The sequence below is a fragment of the Sinocyclocheilus grahami genome, unplaced genomic scaffold (assembly GCF_001515645.1).
Source record: "Sinocyclocheilus grahami isolate Dianchi unplaced genomic scaffold, SAMN03320097.WGS_v1.1 scaffold75.1, whole genome shotgun sequence".
In the NCBI taxonomy this organism is placed as follows: Eukaryota; Metazoa; Chordata; class Actinopteri; order Cypriniformes; family Cyprinidae; genus Sinocyclocheilus; species Sinocyclocheilus grahami.
The window spans coordinates 1941444-1947518 of record NW_015505254.1 but is presented as its reverse complement, the minus strand read 5'-3'; positions in this window follow the sequence as shown (position 1 = coordinate 1947518).

Here is a 6075-nt window from a genome sequence, read left to right as displayed (position 1 = left end):
TGGATGCTTCAGTCTGATCTTGAGAAGCCCGGACACTTTTCTTACAAACTCTTCCTGATATAAAGCGGGTGTAGGCATGCGCTTCACCCACAGTTGAAGTATAAATGCATCCCGGTAGAGTTGGAAAACGTGCAAAGGAAAGAAAACCTACTAAACTTAATCCCCGGTTGGATGTCCAGCTGGGAATGTCTAAGCGCAGACGTCCGAGAAGCAGAAGTGACTCGTTGTTTCAGTTTGCGGCGTACCTGAGGTAATAGTGCTTCAAACCAGGAAGCACGCGTAACTTTTTGTCAAGTCAAAACACGCCTGTAGGGGAGGCACCGCGTGGAAGAATACAGATGAGACTCGCTAACTGTGTTGGGGAAAGTTACTTTTAAAAGTAATGCGTTACAATACTGCGTTACTCCATAAAAAAGTAACTAATTACGTTACTTGGTTACTTTTTATGGAAAGTAATGCATTGCGTTACTTTTTGCGTTACTTTTTAAATCTGGACAGGGCTTGCTTGTTTGTTTTTAAAATAAAAACCACACCAAAAGTGAAATGAATAAGCCTCAGGCTGAAGGAAATGTAAATTTATGTCCGTACAGTAGAATGCAGAAGAAGAAATTTCAACACACTTCAGCAGTATAAAAACACACAAATGTTTGTCTAGAGTAATTTTGGCTTATTAGTATGGTTGAACTGGCTCACCGAAGGTCAGAAGCAAAGCAATTGGTTAATAGAATGGGATTAAATACATAAAGGATATTTGTGTTGTTTAACATTTAATTATTGCAGGTTTGCGTCATATTCTGAGTTGCATTTTTTGTTCATTTTGAGGAATACTGAATCTGTGCGGGGGTTTTTTCTTGTGAGTGAGAGGAATTAATGCATATTCATATTTATTTTAGAACTGTAACATCTTCTGATTTCTCTCAAAAATGTTTGTCTAGAGTAATTTTGGCTTATTAGTATGGTTGAACTGGCTCACCGAAGGTCAGAAGCAAAGCAATTGGTTAATAGAATGGGATTAAATACATAAAGGATATTTGTGTTGTTTAACATTTAATTATTGCAGGTTTGCGTCATATTCTGAGTTGCATTTTTTGTTCATTTTGAGGAATACTGAATCTGTGCGGGGGTTTTTTCTTGTTGGTGAGATGAATTAATGCATATTCATATTTATTTTAGAACTACAGTAACATCTTCTGATTTCTCTCAACATGGGGACAGGACAGCTGTCAATCAATAAAATGGAAAAAAAGTAACTTGCGTTACTTATTTGATAAAGTAACTCAGATATTCTCTTATAAATTAAAAAGTAATGCGTTACTTTACTAGTTACTTGAAAAAAGTAATCTGATTACGTAACTCGCGTTACTTGTAATACGTTACCCCCAACACTGCTCGCTAACACCCTCTCCACACTGCAACAGAGAGCCCTGACAGAAAGAGAAAGCTAAAACAATCACTGAACAGACAGCGCTCTTTTTGTTAGAATATGAGCCATTTGGCGCGATTATTTTAAAACTACATAGGTCCACCTGTGTACCTAGGTGTAAATCTAATATATAATAGCGTTATATTACAACAACAAAATTTAATTTTAAGGGTCAGACTCAGAGTATGAGAAGGTTCCTCTATGTCTGAGAAAGCTGTACAGGCTTCTAAATAAACAGACCCACCCAACCTCTCATTTTATAAACTTGAACTAAATTTCCTTCTTTAGTTCATAAGACAAAACATGATATTCAGCAACACAATACAAGGGGCTTTTGGATTAAATATAGACGCACAATCTAATTTTGTTACTGTTTTGACAGGCCAAGTTCAGCTTCAGCAACCATGTTTTTCAGTCATATCAGTCTGATCCACCAAGTGATGTCTTTGTGCATAATGACAATAATGAAGACTTTGTGAATATTATCAATATTTGATGCTCCAGCAGCTCTTTATTCTTGAATGTAGTACTGACAGTTATTACAGCAAGAGAGTTTCACACTTTTGATGTGTTGTGGTTTATGCTGAGAGGCTTTAGATTCACAGTTGAGAAAGGTGCAATCCATCTTTCCATTCATTTATGTATAAAAAGGTCACAGTATGTCAAGTTGGTATATAAAATGATTATTCACAATAAGGAGCCATGGAAACTCCAACATCAGCAAGAAAAGATACCTACACACAAATCTGTGACATGCAAAATCACATTTGTGCACAAGTACTTGCTCTGAATGTCAAGCTGTGTTTCCACGTATTCAAAATGGATGTCCAGGCAAATTTGCATTCAAATCAAGCTTCAGGAGAGATGGGATGCAATTGTGGCTGGATTTGCATTGCTGGCTGGCGCTGAAAGTCAATTGGAAGTTTATTACAACTTTCCCACTCTCTCTCCTTCTGCAACCCCATGTTTTTCATTAAAATGTGAAAACTCTAGTTGAATAATTACTGGTATATTTTGGGGATGTAGGCGCTCAACAGAAGTGAGACATGTTGCTGAAGTCACAGAACACCTTCTCAGATCTGGAGTCCTGAAATTACATTAAAACCACTTTGCACATTAGCAAAGCTTTTAACCTTACAGTTATTATTTAAAATACAATAACTAAAGTGCTGGCTTTTTTAAATGCTGACTCGTTTCTAATTAGCGCTTCAGTCGGTGAATACATTACATGCAACCACAACAACATTTCTGACACCATAGAAGGTTTTTTTCCTAGCCATGGCTCTGGCCTCATTTGGAAATATTTTTATATTCACATAATCTCCAAGCCCAGTATTTTACAGGTTCTTTTCTACCCTCCGTTGGCTCGTTAAATCTCACTTTTAGCTCAGATTTCCCTATAAGGGCAAGGTCATACACAGATTTTGGCTGACTGCATATTATTAATGACTCTTAACAGACAGTCAGGTGAGACTGGCGAAAGCTTGCATGAGCTGTAAATGACTACATAATACAAACATTCAAAAGTAATCAAATGAGCCAAATAACAACTGAGAGTCAGAAAGACAAAAAAAAGTCTTAACTAGGAAGTGTGTGTGCATGCTATGCTCACTTAAGACACATGACCAAAGGATCGTCCAGCTTTACCAACAGTTTGTTCGTCATATCCTTATTGACACAGGGAGACGTTAACAATGCATCAGCCCACTTATCAAACAGGAGGAAAATTATATTGCCACAATATTTCTTTGTCAGTTTTAAAACATCAATTTGTTGAGTTAATTAAAGTTCAGAAACACTGTAATTTTAATGAAAAATCGAAACGTGTTTAGCATCAGCAGTTTTCCCAGATATGAAACATCATGCATTTCCTGTAAATGGAGCAGAGTAAAACCCAGAAAAAGTCTCTCTCAGAGTAATCACAAATGATGCCCTCATTAGTATTAGATGACATTTCCTGTTGGTATCATATATCTTAAAGCACTTAGATTTTATATGTTATGGTTTTGCAGTCCCTACACCAAAACTTATATACTATAATATTTTGTGATGTGATTGCATGTCATTATAATGATAGGATTAATATTTTAAATAATAGTTCACCCAAAAATGAAACTTGCAGCTTTTCACTTCACAGAACATTAATCGATGGACTGGAGTGGTGTGGATTACTTGTGGATTATTGTGATATTTCTATCAGCTGTTTGTACTCTCATTCTGATGGCACCCATTCACTGCAGAGGGATCCATAGGTGAGCAAGAGATGTAAGGCTAAATTTATCCAAATCTTTTCAAATGAAGAAACAAATATGTCTAGGATAGCTTGAGGGTGAGTACATTTTCCACATTTCATTTTCAACTATTCAACTTCAAATAAATAGTATCTAAATGTTATGACAATATAAATACATTATATGCATACATATACAGTGGGTACGGAAAGTATTCAGACCCCCTTACATTTTTCACTCTTTGTTATATTGCAGCCATTTGCTAAAATCATTTAAGTTAATTTTTTTTTCCTCATTAATGTACACACAGCATTACATATTGACAGAAAAACACAGAATTGTTGACATTTTTGCAGATTTATTAAAAAAGAAAAACTGAAATATCACATGGTCCTAAGTATTCAGACCCTTTGCTCAGTATTTAGTAGAAGCACCCTTTTGATCGAATACAGCCATGAGTCTTTTTGGGAAAGAGGCAACAAGTTTTTCACACCTGGATTTGAGGATCCTCTGCCATTCCTCCTTGCAGAGCCTCTCCAGTTCTGTCAGGTTGGATAGTAAACGTTGGTGGACAGCCATTTTTAGGTCTCTCCAGAGATGCTCAATTGGGTTTAAGTCAGGGCTCTGGCTGGCCCATTCAAGAACAGTCACAGAGTTGTTGTGAAGCCACTCCTTCATTATTTTAGCTGTGTGCTTAGGGTCATTGTCTTGTTGGAAGATAAACCTTCGGCCCAGTCTGAGGTCCTGAGCACTCTGGAGAAAGTTTTCGTCCAGGATAACCCTGTACTTGGCCGCATTCATCTTTCCCTCGATTGCAACCAGTCGTCCTGTCCCTGCAGCTGAAAAACACCCCCACAGCATGATGCTGCCACCACCATGCTTCACTGTTGGGACTGTATTGGACAGGTGATGAGCAGTGCCTGGTTTTCTCCACACATACCGCTTAGAATTAAGGCCAAAAAGTTCTATCTTCAGACCAGAAGTTCTTATTTCTCACCATCTTGGAGTATATTGGATATATATATAAAAAAAACAAATTTTATCTTAATTGATTGTAGAATGGTTTATGTGCACGCATAACTCATTCTGACAGATGTGGATAAGATACTACTATTTAGGAAATGTTTTGTTGTCAATTTTAGATGCTCTCTGCATGCATGTGAGTGTAGAGCCGAGAGATAATATCATCCATATAGATAATCTATCCGCCACCCATACCCACAAAATGTGTAAATATTCCACTCCTTCCTGTTTAGTAACATTGCTGCTCATAAGGCATCAAATTTCAGATTTTAGCACCCATATATGCTGTGACTGCAGTGTGCAAAGAACTGTGTGATGACACTTAAGCAGAGTATCTTACATTTTAATGTATATAGTATACAATCAATTAATTACAGTCACACACACAACTGTTAAATTAGCAATTTCCATGAGAACCATTGGCTGAGCAGCCATCAAGAACAAATAAATATTAGTGACATCAGCTTATCTTAAGTCATATACTGTAGGCCTATCTAGAGCAAATAATCTTGAGCTAACAAACTTAGCTTTCTGCATGTGAATATCACTGGTTAACTAATGGATTTTAGTATTAGGCATATTTAAAAATTAATTAATGATGTCATGCAAATACATTATGCACAACCCAAAAGGGAAGAGAATAAAGAAATTTCTGAATCACTAGCAGCATGTTACACTTATGTTGTTAGTGTTGCCTTACTAAGCATTATACACATGCAAACTGTTAACTCCAAAAGAAGGATTCTGATGAAGAGCCATTGCCATCTATGTTTCTGTGTTGAAAAACGTCTCAGGTTTCTTGTGTAACCATGGTTCCCTGAGTAGTGAACGAGACACTGCGTCCTCTAGGGGTCGCTATGGGGGGGAACGCCTCGTCATGACCCGTGTCTGAAGCATACATTGAAAAAACACCAACTCGTTGGCCGGCGACAGCCATGACGTCACTACCGGTATGACTATAGTATAAATAGGCGCCGGGAGCACACATCATTCACTTCTTCATCTGAAGCTTGCGTCCGCAGCATGGCAAGAAACCTAGAGGACGCAGTGTCTTGTTCCCTACTCAGGGAACCATGGTTACATAAGTAACCTGAGACGTTCCCTTTCATGGGAACTTCGAACTGCGTCCTCTAGGGGTCACTATGGGGAACAGTATACCCACACCGCCATGCTGAGGGGAGTGCATGCCAGAAACCATGGCGAGCACTAAGTACCAACTCTACCAAATTGCCATGGGAGTTGCCCCTGGGACGTTTAGATGGCTGTCAGTGACATTATTCCCTACGGCCAAAGGCCTAGGCTACATACCCCCCCAAAAAAATAAAAATAAAAAAACTTACCTGTTAGGGCCAGAACTCCTGGGCCCGGGGTAGAGCTCAGGCTTGGAATCAGGAATAG